This window comes from Heptranchias perlo, chromosome 12 (assembly GCF_035084215.1).
Source record: "Heptranchias perlo isolate sHepPer1 chromosome 12, sHepPer1.hap1, whole genome shotgun sequence".
NCBI lineage: Eukaryota > Metazoa > Chordata > Chondrichthyes > Hexanchiformes > Hexanchidae > Heptranchias > Heptranchias perlo.
The window spans coordinates 15,219,222-15,236,269 of record NC_090336.1 but is presented as its reverse complement, the minus strand read 5'-3'; positions in this window follow the sequence as shown (position 1 = coordinate 15,236,269).

The following is a 17,048-nucleotide window of genomic DNA, read 5'->3' as shown; positions in this document are numbered from 1 at the left end:
TACTCGGACTCCTTGGAGCCACACTCGGTCAAATGCTGCCTTGATGTCAAGGGCAGTCACTCCCACCTCAACTCTGGAATTCAGCTCTTTTGTCCATGTTTGGACCAAGGCTGTAATGAGGTCTGGAGCCGAATGGTCCTGGCGGAACCCAAACTGCGCATCGGTGAGCAGGTTATTGGTGAGTAAGTGCCGCTTGATAGCACTGTCGACGACACCTTCCATCACTTTGCTGATGATTGAGAGTGGACTGATGGGGCGGTAATTGGCCGGATTGGATTTGTCCTGCTTTTTGTGGACAGGACATACCTGGGCAATTTCCCACATTGTCGGGTAGATGCCAGTGTTGTAGCAGTTCTGGAACACAAACGGATAGCTGTGTCTGCCTACAAAATAACACTTCAAAAACATATCCTTGGCTATGAAATGCTCTGGGGTGTCCTGTGAACTTGAAAGATTCTACATAACTGCAAGTTCTTTCTTTCTTTACATTTCTTCTCTCTCCTTGTTTTCTCCTACCAATCCATTCCCTGGCTGAGAGGGAGCAACCTCTGGTACTGACCCTTAGATATTATAGAGAAGCAGCCCCTCTCCATTGCTCCACATGGTAGCTCTCTGATGCACACCTGAGCTGATATCGGGAACTCGTTGAATTGCAAATGGCAGACACCAAGTGGTGCTCTATGGCATGCTGTAGAAAGATGGTGCACCCATGCATTGAGTTACTGATCTCCAATAGTGGTGAAGAGCCCATTCAATGACATATCTTACCCAAATCATCAAAGTCTCCAAAAGGTAAGATACTAAAGTAGCCACATATCTATGCACAGAACAATCCACCTTGACGGAGAACAATGTGCACTAATACCCGTGTGAAAAGAGATCATTTTTTGCACACACACATATGCCCTGATTCTGATTCACCCACCCCCCACACATCCAGGCAGGCGAAAGGCTTACTGACATTTAAAAGTCGGGGTCTGGTGATGCCGTTCAGACCCCACTGACATTTTAACTGGCAGCAGCGAGGTCGGCGCCTGGTATCGGCCTCGCCAAAGAAACCTGGCGCTAAGGGGCGGCACGCCCAGCAGAGGGTCGAAAGGGTAGGCGTGCTCCTCCGACCCTACAAGGAATCCTTGAGCCTCCACTGCCCCTGGCTTTCCCCCATCTCCTCGGACCCTTCCCCCCCCTTCACCATCTTGCCGGGAACCGTTCCCGTGGGTCCCCAGATGCGGCCTCCTGCTGAGCTCGCCTGACTCCCGCCCGTCGGCCTGAGGTCGTTGACGTTGGGTTCAGGTGTGAGTCGGGCCTGGTCTATTTAAATGAGGCCCGGGAATTAGAATGGCCCAGGCCTCATGTCAATGAGCTGGGGTGAGCTTGACGCTTGCCCTGCCGATCCCATGCCCCTCCCACCGGTCCCACGCACGTCCCATTGATCCCACGCCCATCCCACCTGCCCCACGCCAGTCCCACTGGCCTCATACCCTCCAACCTTCCCCACGCACGTCCCACCGGTCCCACGCACGTCCCACCTGCCCCATGCCGTCCCACCTGCCCCACACCTGTCCTGAGTTAAAATCGGGACTGTCGTGTTACGAGGAAACCAGTTTATGCATTTAAGGTAAAGTTCTGCCATCTAGTGGTTAGTTTTGTCATTACAGCATTATCTGGGAATGGGCACAGGGGCCCCATACTGGTCAGTTAATAACCTTTCAGAACACCACAAATAGCAGCATTTAGTGTTGATATATTAGTGATATTTTCTCCAGTGTAATTTTCTTCGGATTGTTCTTTTTTCAAACGAAGGGTATTTTTTTACACAGTGCAGGACTGTGATATTTAACACTTCCAAAATTCTTTTGGAAAGGAGGCATTCTGCCGCTTTTGCTTGAATAAAATGTGTAAAAGTTTCCTGGAACAGAGCATCACATAACTTCTCAAGGAAGTGGAAGACTTAAACCCTTTGCTGGATTTTAATGTTTTCCCTGGTAAGTTTGCAGGTAACTTACTTTCCCCCATCGCTGCATCCAGTACATCGACGTCACTTGGCTCCCCTGTTATTACCCAGGATCACTGGGTCAAACTGACAGTGGAGGCAACTGCTCAAGTTTTGCAACAGTTCACCCAAACTGTCCGATTGAGTTATTTGAGGAAATGACCAAAATAGTGGAGGATTACTGCCCTGGTGATGTTACGCACCTTGATTTTCAAAACGCCTTCGATTAAGTGCCACATATAAGGCTATTGGAAAAGATTGGATGGCGTGGAATTATAAGACAGATATTAGGCTGGACAAGTAGCTGGTTGGAATCTCCTAGCTGAAGGGTTGTTATCAATGGATCCCTATCAATGGTCAGGGATAAGGTTGGGGTCATTAGCGTTCACCATTTTCATTGATGATTGGATGAAGACATTAAATGAACCATTCATAAATTCGCAGATGACATGAAAATATACACAGGGCTTAGTCATTTAGACCAAATCAATAGGCTCTGAGCGAATTTAGATAAGTTATACGAATGGGCCCTTGTGTCGCAGATGTCCTTCAATGTGGACAAGTGCAGTGACATGCATTTGGGGTTGATAAATTCCAGGCATTTTTATACCATGCAAGGGTGCCTGTTGAAGGTCAAGATCAAGAAAGACTTGTAATAGATAATAGTTGATAACCTATTAAAGGTGCCCACGAGGTGAGAAGTGGTTATAGGGAAGGCAAATAGAGTTTTAACTTGCACTGCTAGGACCATCAAGTATAAAATGAAGAGCACTATGCTTATGTTATATAAAGCTGTGGTACATCTCCTCCAAGAATATTGTGTGCAGTTTTGGTCTCTGCACATGGCAAACGACACGGAGGGGGTAATTTGAACCCCTAAGAACGGGTGGGTTGGGGGCGAGTAAGATTAAAATAACAGCTTTTTGGAGCGGGACCTCATCCTGGCCCACTTCCGGGTTTGACCCAGGCTCGTTTGGATGCGTGCGCACAACAGACACCCGGAAGTTCCACCCCCACTTAAAGCCAGCGGACTGATATTTAAAGGGGCAATGTACCTCATTGAAATAGCTGAGGTACTTAATTTTTTTGTGTGCTGCAAAAGTAACATAAATTTTAGTGTACCCGGTCGGGTTTCCCATCGCTTCCGATTCACGTCAGATTAAAGCAGGCAGGAAGGGCCGGATCCATGAGGTGAGTGCCTTTATTGCACTGCCTCTTGGGCCACGAGGAGCAGGAGTGCATCATCCAGCCCAACCAGTTCACCTGCCGTGACAGGAACTCCATGATCGGCTGACCCCCCCCCCCCCCGATGGTGGACCCGCCCTCCCGAAGCTGGACCCCCCCCCGATCTTCCGACGCTCGACCCCCCGATCATCAAGGCCCACCCGATGTCTCCAAGTCCTCCGACCACTACCCCCATCCCCACCTCTGATTTGTTCCATGGCCCACGATCTCTCTCTCCCTCCCTGTCAATCTGGCTGCCTGGTACCTGGGAAACCTGGAAGCACAAATACTTACCTTCAATTGAGTTGCAATCGCAGAATGCGACGTACTCATTTGGCTTCCGGGTTCCCCAAGTGAATATCTGCCGACGCACTGGGTTCCTGTATCCCAGCTAAAATCATGCCCAGAGGCTCTGTAGAAGGTACAAAGGAGGGCAACCAGTCCCATACGTATGCTAAGGGCTCAGTTATCAGGTCAGGCTCCAAGAGTTATGGCTATTTACTTTAGAGAAGCACAAGTTTAGACTGAAGCTCACGCCTATTAAATCTACAGGTAAAAAAATTAGGTTAGATGCCAGAAAGTATTACCTTTTGCAGAGAGTTATCGCCCTCCTGGACAGGTTGCTGAAACATGTAGTGGGTCTCAATTCGATACGATCCTTTGAAAAGTATAAACCACTGTACCTGGGACCTCTCTATAACCCAGTTCTACCTGGGACCTTGTATAACCCACCGTACCTGGGCTCCCTGTGTAACCCAGTTGTACCTGGGCCCCCTGTATAACACACTGTACCTGGGAACCCTGTATAACCCACTATATCTGGGCCCCCTGTATAACCCACTGTACCTGAGAACCCTGTATAACCCACTGAACCTGGGAACCCTTTATAACCAACTGAACCTGGGAACCCTGCGTAACCCACTCTACCTGGGAATCCTACATAACCCACTGTACCTGGGAATCCTACATAACCCATCTTACCTGGGAACCCAACATAACCCACTGTACCTGGGAATCCTACATAACCCATCTTACCTCGGAATCCTACATAACCCACTGTACCTGGGAATCCTACATAACCCACTGTACCTGGGAATCCTACATAACCCACTGTACCTGGGAATCCTACATAACCCACTGTACCTGGCAACCCTGTGTAACCCAGTTGTACCTGAGCCCCCTGTATAACGCACTGTACCTGGGACTCCTGTGTACCCCACAGTAAAAGAACAGAGGATCTATAATATGTCATCTATAGTTATTGGCAAAGCTGTGTCCACAACCTTTTAAAAAAGACTTTCAAGATAATTCCACTAAGGGGAGCTCTCAGCTAAGGTCAGTGAGATAAAAGAGAGTTGACTGCCTCAGATATGGAATAAAATCTCACACACAGAGAACCGGGGCCTACGCCAGTCACAGCTCAGTACTACGGGCTTTCTCTTCAGTTTCCTGGACTTGGAATGCCACTCTTGTTGAATTTGTGACAGGAATTTTATTGTCAAGAATAAAAGCATAAGTTGCTTGCGAATGCTGAGGATAGTGCCTGGCATCTCCCTTGGCATTCAGCTTGTACACTGGATAAGCACACGGGCATGAACTGTGAAATCTGAAGACCGAGGGATGTCGGGCAGCAGGCACAAATCAGGAGACAATCTCCAATATTAAAAATACAAAGGCAATTTGCGTTTATGTAGCATCTTTCACGACCTCAGGAAGTCCCAAAGCGCTGCACGGCCAATTAAGTACCTTTGAAATTTAGTCACTGTTGTAATATAGAAAATGTGGCAGCCAATTTGCGCACAGCAAGGTCCCACAAACAGCAATTAAATAATTGATCAGATAATCTGTTTCGGTGATGTTAATCGAAAACTCCCCTACTCTTCTTTGAATAGTGCCATGGGATCTTTTACGTCCACCTGAAAGGGCAGAGTAGGCCTCAGTTTAACATTTCATCTGAAAGACGGCACCTCCGACAGTGCAGCACTCCCTCCGCACCACACTCGAGTGTCAGCCTAGATTTTGTGCTCAAGTCTCTGAAGATGGACTTAAACCCACAACCTTCTAAGTCAGAGGTGAGAGTGTTACCACTGAGCCAAGGCTAGCACATGCCAAAGTTCTTCCCATAACATACCATGCCATGGAATCCTTTTCCCCCATTTTTCTCCCCACGTTTCCGGAAGGTGCTAATCTATGGCTAATACCTTACCAGAGTGCTCATTGCTCATGTGTGAGTCGAGGCAGACTATTCGACCGTGAAGGGCAAACTCGATCTGGTCCTCACCAACATCCACATATTCCACTTATGAACAAAGGGTTGTCGGATGGGAATCAGGAGCAGGAATACTGACTCGTTTTTCTCTCTTGTGTAACCCAGGAGTATTGAGGTCAATTTTGGGCCCCCAACTGCAGCTCTGGCCTTTGATTGAACCTGGGGCCTTGTTGGTCGAAAAGCTCAATAGCAAAAATGGCCAAGGCCATTACCAATTAAAAGAGCATGTCGCCATGCATTTTTTTTCAAAATCTGTGTTAAATTTAAAAAATTAACCTTTCTATACAAGTCCTTGGACAAAGCACCTTAATTCACTGAACTACTAACTACTAAATTCCCGTCCGCCAGCTCAGCAGTGACGATGGGGGGTCGAGTGAATTCCCTCCACTGTTGTCGGTTCTGAACTAGCCTGGTCACTTCGGTCTTCTGTACCCCTTTCTGTGACAAGTCACTCTTGACATTGTCTATCCAGCACTTCCTTGATCTTCCTGTTCCATGTACCTCTGTGTGCAGGGCCAGGTAGGATATTCTCACTGTTTCCATTCTTGAAACGTGTCCAAACCATCACTGTCATCTCTCTCGGATCTTCTGTGTCAGCGTTGTTTCTTGTCCACATCATGTTCTTATTATATCATTCCTGATTCATTCCTGAATACTCCCAGTATTTCTCTCAACCAACTCATCCCTGCTGTTAGTATCTTTTGCTCGTCAACTTTTCTCATGTTCCAACACTCAGATCCATATAATAATATGGGGATAACCATCGCTTCATAAAGGGTTTTGATAGAGTAAATAAGGAGAAACTGTTTCCAGTGGTAGGGGGACACAGGTTTAAGATAATTTGTAAAAGAACCAAGAGGGTGATGAGGTGTAATGATTTGGAATGCACTGCCCGAAAAGGTGGTGGAAGCAGATTCAATAGTAACTTTCAAAGGGGAATTGGATAAATACTTGAAAAGGAAAAATTTGCAGGGATATGGAGAAAGAGTGGGGGAATGGGACTAATTGGATAGCTCTTTCAAAGAGCCAGCACAGGCTGAATGGCCTGCTTCTGTACTGTAAGAGTCTATGAAATATCTTCAGCCTTCCATATCCTGCTTAATCCTCCAAAACCACGTGAAAATCCAGGGAGTGAATTTCTTCTGTTGGCTCTGACAGAGCCTGTGCTCCTCGGAGCCACAATCCTCATAAACTCAAGTCGGCTCCATGATTTGGTGACGTTGTCATGTCTCTAACTGCGTCTACTCTGAACAGGGAAACAATGATGTCACCCACCCCAGCCCATGCTCTACACTCCTCCGACTCCTTGTCTCCCACTCCCTCTTCAGAATAAGGGGTCGCCCGTTTAAGACGGAAATGAGGGGGAATTTCTTCTCCCAGAGGGTCGTGAATCTTTGGAATTCTTTACCTCAAAAAGCTGCGGAGGCTGAGTCATTGAATGCATTCAAGGCTGAGTTAGACAAATTTTTGATCAGCAAGGGAGTCAAAGGATATGGGGAAAGGGCGGGAAAGTGGAGTTGAGGTAAAAAAATCAGATCAGTCATGATCTCATTGAATGGCGGAGCAGGCTCGAGGGGCTGAATGGCCTACTCCTGCTCCTATCTCTTATGGTCTTATGGAAGCCATTTTAGCCTCTTATCTTTGGAACTCCTCCCGAAACACTCCCCCTCTATTACCTCTCTCCATCCGTTCTTTCAAAAAGCCTCTTACAACTTTAACTCCCCCCCCCTCCCCCCCCAGCAATTAATCTTTGCAGCCTCCTGCTTGCTACATTCCTGCCCCCTTTGTAAAGAAGACCTGGGACATTCTCCTGACTGATGGGTGTTATATGTTACAATGTATTAGTTTTAAGAAAAGTGAAGCGGGGAGTTTAGCTTCAGGACTTCATTCCTTTCCCAGTGATTTCCCTGGAAAAAAGAGACTCAGGAGAGCAATGCCGGGGGCGCTGTTCCTCCACTGTCGGACTAGACAGTGCAGCTTCTGGTCCTTTGCTGTTGGCCGCTATGATGGGAAGGGAGTAAGACAAGTTGATTTTGTACCTGTCGACAATAGCAAGAGTGAATTGACAACAGCTAAGAGAGGGGCAAATCGATTCAGTCCCCTGATATGGAGACACAATAATTCAGTATTTAAAAAAAGGAAGGAACTTGCATTGACATAACGCTTTTCATAACCTGAGGCACAGCCAGTGAAGTACTTTTGAAGTGCAGTCACCGTGGTAATTTAGGGAAACGTGGCAGCCAATTAGCGCACAGCAAGCTCCCACAAACAGCAATGTGATAATGACCAGATAATCCGTTTTTAGTGATGTTGGTTGAGGGTTAAATATTGGCCAGGACTCCCCTCTTCTTACAATCGTGCCATGGGATCTATTATATCCACCTGAGACGACAAAGGGGACCTTACTTTAATGAAAGACATAAGGATAGCAATTCAAAGCTTTTGGGAGAATAACTTTTCTGTTATCAAGTTTTAAGACTGGATTTTCCTCGGATTGGCGGTTTTCCGGCCGGTGTGAGACTTCCGCAACCTGACCCGTTTTCCTGGGTCGGAGTTCGTTGCCGTGCAGGATTCCTGCCATCAAGACTGAGAGACCGAGGCCTACATTGGTAAGTGAACGGGGGCAGTCCCAGAGGGCAGAATTAACCGGGGCAGGCATAGGAGGGAAATGAGACTGGAGGCCAGGCGTTGCACCTAGATGTGGCAGGCAAGGAAGGGGCAGCCAGCAGTGGTCCCAGTTGGGGGGGATAGGGGGAGATAAATTGAGGCCAGGGCTGCGAGGCGGGTGCTAGGCCTCACATCACCACCCCCCCGCCCCCCCCCCCATTTTCCTGTCATTTCTGCTGCTATTCCACCTGATTTTAGGCGGAATAGCGGAGGAAAATTCAGCCTTTACTCTCTATTTGAGAGGCTGGGAGTGAGTGACTCATCTCTCACACTGCTAAACTAACACCCACACTCCTCGCCTCTATCCATTCTCAATTTATTTTCTCCCCACCGCAACATTAATTTATTTGTCTTACCTTTATAAAGGAGGATTATTATTTTTTTATTATTATTTTAACCCATATTAGTGATAAGCACTATTGTTGGGTAAATGCACTTACTGTGTGAAGTATTGTGCACTACACACCAGGAGGCCTCAGGTACAATCCTCAGTCTCTGCTGACCTCAATTTGAAGTGGGGGTGGAGGTACTACAATTGGCTTCAGCGCCCCCCATGTTAGGGTCAAGGCAGGGTGAGGGAGAGTCAGCGTTCGTGGCCCTGATTACGATTCGGTATTCTCTGCTGGAAAGTGCGTGTGTGTGAGCATCAGAGGAGGACAGGATCAGCTGTGGTGCCCTCCACAGTCGAATAGCGCCCCCCCCCCCCCAACCCCCGCCCCTCAACCTCTAGGTTCGCAAATGAAAAATGGCCGCTTGGATGAGGGACGGGAGGACTGCAGGTTGTACTTCCAGAAAGAATCGCCGGCTTCAGGACAGGAGGGGAGGAGAATGGAAAAAATAGATCTGTCTTACCAGAGTCTGTTAAAATTCCAGTCACCCCCTCAGGGTGTCTGCACAGCTTGCAGCTGCTGGCCTCATTTAAATGTGATTAGCATGTAATTGTAATATTCCCACACTCCATTCACCAGGGGCACACGTGTAGTCTGTTTCACAAAAGCCCACGCCCCTCATTGAACCCAGAGTCAATTAAACATCAGCACCACCTGCGCACCATTTACTTGAAGCCACTTGGGGCCCAGTGCTCCTTTAAAGCATTTTGTAGTGTCAGAATTTGAAGTGAAGATTTTCTCCCCATACTCAGCCTTCTGAAATTGTTTCTCTTTTACTTCCTTGCCAATGTTCTCCCCTCCCCTCCTCTCCCCCTTCCCCTCCCCTCCTATTCTCTCCCCTCCCGGCCCCTCCTCTCTCTCCATACCTCCTCCGCTCTCCTCTCCTCTCCCCTCCCCTCCTCTTTTCTCTCCTCTCCTCTCCTCTACTCTCTTCTTCACTCTCCTCCTCTCCCCTCCTCCTTTCCCCGCTCCTCCTCTCCTCTCCCCTCCTCCTTTTCCCTCTCCTCTCCTCTCCTCTCCTTTCTCTTCTCTTCTACTCTCTTCTCCTCTCCTCTCCCCTCCCCTCTTCCTTTCCTCTCTCTTCTCCTCTCCCCTCCTCCTTTCCCCTCTCCTCCTCTCCTCTCCACCTCTCCTCTCTCTTCTACTCTACTCTCCCCTCCCGTCCTCTCTTTTCCTCTCCGCACCCCTCCTCCTCTCCCCTCCCCTCCTCCTTTCCCCTCTCCTCCTGAGACCAAGCGTAGTGCCCTTTGCAGCTGAATTCAGCGAGCTCAACAACGACGACGACGACGACGACGACGACAACAACAACAACAACAACAACAACAACAACCACCACCACCACCACCACCACCACCACAGTAAATTCCTTTTATCATCCCAAGGCACCTCACAGAAGCATGAGGGAAAATCGACACCGAGCCAAAGATCAAGATATCAGGAGAGCTGAATCCAAGCTTGGTCAAAGCTGTGGGCTTCAAGGAGGGCCTTAAAGGAGGAGAAAAAGGTGGTAAAGTCGAGGATTTAAGGAGGAAATTCCAGAGAGTGGGACCTAAAGACACGACTGCTAACGGTGGGGCAAAGTTGGGGGGGGGGCGGGGGGGGGGGGGGCTGGGGAGATGAACAAGAGGCTAGAGTCAGAGGATAGAGAATTCGGAGGGGGTTGTAGGGCTGGAGGAGGTTACAGAGACAGGGAGGGGTGAGACTATGGAAGGATTTAAAGACAAGGATGACATTTTTAAAATTTGAGGTGTTGGGGGATTGGGAATCAATGTAGGTCAACAAGGGCTGGGGCGATGGGTGAGCAGGACTTGTTGTGAGATAGGATACGGTGAACAGAGTTTTGGATCAGCTGAAGTTTACAGAGGGGCAGAGGATGGGAGGCCGGCCGGAAGAGCATTGGAATAGTCGAATCTGGAGGTGACAAAGGCATGGGTGAGGGTCTCGACAGCATTTGGGCTGAGACAGGGACAGAGGCGGGCGATGTTACTGAGTCGAAGTAGGCGGTCTTTGTAATATGAGGTTGGGAGTTCAGCTTGTGGTAAAATAGGATGTTGAGGTGGAAAACAGACTGGTTCAGGCTGAGACAGAGTTCAGGGAGTGGAATGGAGTTGGTGGAAAGGGTACGGAATTTGTGGCAGGGGTCAAAGGTGATGCCTTTGGTCTTGCCAATGTTTAGCTGGAGGACGTTACAGCTCATCCAGAACTAGATGCTGGACAAGCAGTCTGATAGCACAAAGACGGTTGTGGTGGGGGGGGGGGGGGGTGGCGAGAAAGGGGTTAATAGAGGTGGAGGAGAGGAACAGCTGGATGTAGGACCCGTGCCTCTGTGGCGGATGACTTCAATGAGATTGCTCGGGCAGTCCTACCAAACGGGGATAAGTGCGACCCTGAAAGAAAAATAGAATGGCTTCAAAACCATCCTTATACAAAAGGGAGCCATGTCGATCCCTCAAGGTAAAAGAAGGCCACATGATAAAACAAAACTAAATTGGCTAACAGGTCATATCCGAAGACAAATTGGACTTGAGCAGAAATATTTTTACAGGGTTAAAGAAATTAATTCTCAGGAGAAAGGGGATAGGTATCAAACCCAGCTGAATACATCGAAAACCAGAATGGCCAAAAGAATGCTGGAAATGAGGATAGTGGCCAGCGTCTAATCCAGCTTTGTTAAGAGTCAGAGGACCATTAAGGGTTGTGTAGGGCCATTGAAGGATTCCTCAGGGCAGATTTGAATGGGCTCCCAGGATATGGCAGAAGTTTTAAACGGCTACTTTGTGTCAGATTTCACTACAGAGGCCGACGCCGACTTACTAATAATACATCGTAGGGTTGGCGTTAAAGTTGAAAGTGTCAAAGTGAAGGTGGACATGGACCTGACTCGAAAAAGAGATCTCAAAACAGATCGGGCTGCTGGGCCTGACAGCATTCTCCCGAGGATGCTCAAAAGAAATGGGTCTGTGCACCGTGAGCCTGGGATGTGGGATTATTGCCATAGACCGGAGAGAGGCCCATGTGGTCCTAATATTTAAAAAGGGCAACAGATCAGAACCAGGAAATGACAGGCCCATTAGTTTAATTTTCTTTATAGGCAAGTTGCATGTTGGGATCAGAAGTTGCAGAAGAGATATACTGTACGAGCACTTTGACAGAGAAGGGGTTATTACAGACCCTTAATATGGTTTCTGGAAAAGAAGGCCCCGTCTCTCGAACCTGGTTGAATTTTTGAGAAAATTACCAGGTTGGTGATGTTGATAGCTGCGTCGAGACTGTGTATCTTGATTTTCAAAAAGCCTTTGAAAGTGCCACACCAAAAGCAATTAGATAATGTTGAATCCTGTGAAATTGACAGATGTTGGGTCGAATAAACAACTAGTTGCATTCTTGTGGACAGAAGGTAGTTACTAACGGTATAGTTTCTGCCTGGGGACCAGTCACTAGTGGAGAGTCCCGCAGGGATCGGTGTTAGAGTTAATGCTCTTCACCATCTTTATCAATGATCTGGATGAAGGGGAAACTGTCAGCAAGTTGGCAGATGATATAAAGATATGTGCGGGTGTAAGGACCTTAGATGAGAAAAATAGAATGCAGGCAGATGCGGGTATGATGGGGGAATAGGCCTGTATCTGGCAGATGTCTTTAAATATAGATAAATGTAGCATAATGCACTTGGGTAGGGGCAATGCCAAGCACATGTGCACCATGCAGGGTTGCATGCTCAAGGCTGCAGAGTGGGAGAAGGAGCTGGGTGTTAAAGTGCTAGAGTCAATGAAGGTCCATGATCAGTGCCACAAAGCTATTGCAAATAGGATAGATTGCCAGGACAATTAAATATAAAACAAGATCTACAATATTGTCTCTCTTCAAGGTCTTGGTCAGGCCTCATTTTGAATACTGTGTCCAGTTTTGGTCTCTTCATATGATGAATGATATAAAGGCCTGGAAAAGGTTCAGAGGGGGGCCATTAGATTGATACCTGGTCTAAAGACCCTTAGTTACCAAGATTGGCTTAGAGAACTGGAGCTTTTTACTTTAGAAAATTGCAGACTTCAAGGAAATTTCACTGAGGTCTTTAAAATAATGAAAGGGTTAGAATCAGTCCATGTGGACAGGCCATTCAAACTAGAAGGGCTAGGGAGCGTGAGTATAAGTTACATAATCATAGAACTAGGATCATTGGTAGGATTTAATTCTTTTTGCAGAGAGTCATTGACCTTTGGAACAAGAGGGATCAAGGGTGGGTTTTTTTGAGGAGGGAGTGATGATGGCAATTTTATAAGTGGAGGGAACAGGGCTGAGGAGCAGGAACCATTTACAATATCACATAGCATGGGGGACCATGAAGGGAAGTTGGGTGGTCAGGAGTTTAGTGGGAATGGGATCAAGGGAGTAGGTGGATGGTCTCATGGACAAGATGAGCTTGGAAGCATCAGGGGGAGAGATGGAGAAGAAACTAGAGAGAGAGAGAGAGAGAGGGGGAGAGAGGGAGACGAGGTTCAGGGCTTGAGTGTGAATGGGACTGCAGGGAGGTTTGGCTTAGTGGGCAAGGAGAAGGCAGATAGCAGCAGAGGCAGTTGAAGAGATGGTCTCTATCTTGGTCACCAAGAAATCCATGAACTCCTTGTCCTTGCTTAGAGGTGAGGATGGAGGGGTCAGGGAAGAGAGGTTTAAGAAAGTGGCTGGTAGCAGAGAAAAGAAGGCTGGAGTTATTTTTGCATTCTAGGATGATCCTAAAGTAGTGGATGGTTTTGGTAGTGGAGGGCAAGGCCCAGTAGAGCTTTACGCAGTCAAGCCAGATCTGATGATCAGTATACTCACAGCAGCTCCATGAAATTTGACTGCAGGCATCAAATCCTGAGCTAGCATTGCAGCTTCGGGCTTGGCACCATGTGGTGTCAGACTAGAGCCGGGAGTGTGTGTAGCACCCTCCAAACCCACGACCTCCATCACCTAACAGGACAAGGGCAGCAGGTGCATGGGAACACCATCACCTCCAAGTTCCTCTCCGAGTCACACACCATCCCGACTTGGAAATATATCGCCTTTCCTTCATCGTCGCTGGGTCAAAATCCTGGAACTCCCTACCTAACAGCATTATGGGAGCACCTTCACCACACGGACTACAGGGGTTTCAGAAGGTGGCTCACCACCATCTTCTCGAGGGGCAACTAGGGATGGACAATAAATGCTGGCCTTGCCAGCGACTCCCATATCCCAAGAATGAATAAAAAAATACCAGAGTGCCAGTACAAACTCAGTATGTTGAGACTGATACTGATCAATGTTCCTATATCTTTTTTCCTGGCTCTCTTGGTTTTGTTACAAAGCTGGATATGTGAAACATTTCTTTTTTACTTACCGTACAAAAATATATGCACAGAAAAACAAAAAGAGTTCTCAAGCCACCTGGTTTGTAGCTTATTGCGTTAGGCGTTGTTTTCACTTCCAGATCCTGTCTACATTGCATATTAGCAGGGTGCCGATCAAAGAACTGAGGCCCGTAGAGAGGGGAGAGAGGAGGCAACAACATTACATCACCTCTTACATCACCTCATACTAATCTCAGTAATAGAACTAGAGTCAGGAGTAGAGACGCCAAGGGGAGGCCCATGGTAACAAAGAGATTTATAATTACAAAAAAGAGAGACAGATTGCAAACCCATTTAAAGCATTTGCAGAGTGCTTTGTTAGTTCTCAAGTGAGATGTATTAAAATAGGTCATTTTTAAAACTTTTTTTTTAACCATAATATATGTGATTCTTACTCCAAGTGAGTCTGGCCTGACAGGATTCCAACAGGGAAATGGGGGTCACCCTGAGGTTAAGTAATCTCAGGCGGACAGTCAGCCTAGTCTCCAGGGAAGGGCCTCTGTTAGAACCATTTGGTTGAATTACCAATGGGGAAAGAAAGCATGCTTCAGTGTGTGCTGTCACCAGGAGCCTAAGCAAGTGAACTTAGCAGAGTTCAGGGTTCAACTCTTCATTAAAAAAAAGAACAGATGTGTTGTGGCATCAAAAAGAATTTGACAAAATGATTTGATTCTCTGCCAGTGAGATATTGTGTATGATGGGGAGGGTGAGCGGAAGGTATTCAGTGAGATACTGAGAGAAACATACCCCCAAAAAAATACAACTTCTGATTTATATTCTGTTGAATTTTTGTGCTTCTCAAAGCAAGGGTTGTTAGTGGTGCGAAATGAGACACTTTCCCATTTCAGACACCAAGGGGAATAACCCACCCGAGCAAATCGGGTCTGCAGCCTGTTTTAAACCCCGCTTATTTCACTTTCCACTGACTTCAATGGACAGTAACATCGGGGGTGGAGGGGTGATGTTACTGTCCATTGAAGTCAGTGGCCGATCTGATCCCATCTTTCTCCCGTTGGGCGGATTAGATTAGAATTACACCCTCTCCCAAATGCCAACAACAAGTATTTCCAGGTCACTTGTAGCACAGCCAGTTTCAAAGTAAAAGGCCCTCTACTTTGCCCAAACATGGTTTCGTAGCCCTAACCTCAGACGAGCAGCCCTCAGTGCTCCATGAGGGCTGAGTTACGAGGAAAGACTGGAAAAAAATTGAGCTTTTCAGTCTTCAAAGGAAAAATCAGAGAGGTGACCTTCTAGATGTATATAAAATAGCAGTGTAGAAAATGTAGATCTGTACTACCTAATGCTAAGTCGTAAGTGTAGCACAGGGGGACACAGGAGTAATTTTGACTTTGAGTGATGGTGTTAAACGAGCGATATCGGATCAGCCGCTCGTTATACGTGTCTTTTGATTTAGAAATCGGGAGAGATGTTTAACGGGCGGCTGATCCAATATTGCCCCTTTTACATCATCATTCAAAGTCAAAACTACCCCCACAGTTTCTAACTAGTAAAACACAAATTTAGGGCTGGCATCAGGAAGTTTGTTCACACAAGGAGAGACTGTGATTTAAAAAAAAGATTTTTGCCTGTATTGAATTTTTAACTTGTAATCTTTATTGTTGGGCACAGCATGTTGAAGGGGTAATGACCCAAGGTCACACAGACATGCTGCCAGCAGTAATCTCCACAAGCTGCAAATCGTTAGGGAAAACACAATAGGAAGTCCAAGGTGCTAATTGGGTTAAAAAGCCATATTGCACAGCAAGCATTGAATGCCCATGCTAAAGATTGGCTACGTGTTTAATTTAGGGCTGGCCAGCAGGGAAACTAGGCCTGTTTTAGATCTGTGCCATGTTTCACAGTGTAAGAAATGAGCTTCTCTTTTAAGGTCTATGTATGGAGAGAATCCAAGTGTAATCCTTAGTATTTTATGTATTGAGGAGAATAGTGAAGTGTATGACTCACTGTTTTATACTGTGTACTGTTCATTTACCTGTTTGACTTAAATAAACAATCATGTTATTTTAAAGCCAGAATCTCGGTCTGATAGAAAATACATTCAGCCCGCTTTTCAAATATAGGAGAGTCACCTGGCACCATGGGATACATTCCAGTAGCCGATGTATAGAGTAAGGGTCCTGTGCTGCAATCCCTGGGTCTCACTACCATTTACCTAGATATTGGGCAGGAAATAAAGATGCATTCCAGATTGTAGAGGACACAAGGTCCACTTATGGGAGTGGTAAGTGATGCAGAACCTGAGAAAAAGTCCAAATATGTGACAGTGACCAACAGATGGAATGGACCCCCAGTTAAGATAGTAGAGGCTAAAACCCTAGAATGATTTAAGAAGCAATGGGATGCTGTGATGGGAAGTCTATAGAGTCTTTCTAGATGAATGAGCTAAGATTGGCCAGATGGCCGTCCTCATCTGTATTTACCTTGTTTGATCTATCACATTCCAGCGACCTCGCTGAGTTATCTAATTTTAGGCCCAAATAAGGGACTATTTTGTTCTGTGAGCCCACATCCACTGAAATTTGGCTGAGATTGCTCAAACTCTTGTTACATAGCACCTTCACAACAATAGAAAGCAGGGATCTGCATCCAATCAGTATGGGCTAGGTTTACAACCGAGACCAGTGTGTCAACCCACTGCACCGCAGTCCCACACAAGACTGTTGTAACTCACTGTCGGCTTCATCGGTCCTAGGTTATGGACAGTCAGCAATGTTTCTGGAAATAAAAATCATAATTTCTGGATCCCTAATGTTTATATCCACATTGAAGTTCGTTAATTCAGCCTTCTGCTCTCTTGGGCCTGCACTGGACACGATCTGTAACTTCACTGTGCACACTGAACCCTTAGAACTGCACACCATAGCAAAGGGTTCATCACTCACCCAGTAATTCACAGGAAGGTACACATCTAGTGGCAGAGTTGGTAAAGAACGTAATGTAAATTACACAAACGTAATTGAGGACAATCACTCCTTAAAAGAAGGTTCCAGGAGATCAGTTTGGAAAGGTTGGAAGATTTGTAACAGGGCATGAGAAGCCGATTCAAAGTAAAGTGTTATAAAAAAAGTATTAAAAATGTTTTCAGATGTGAGCATATGCATGCACACACATATATA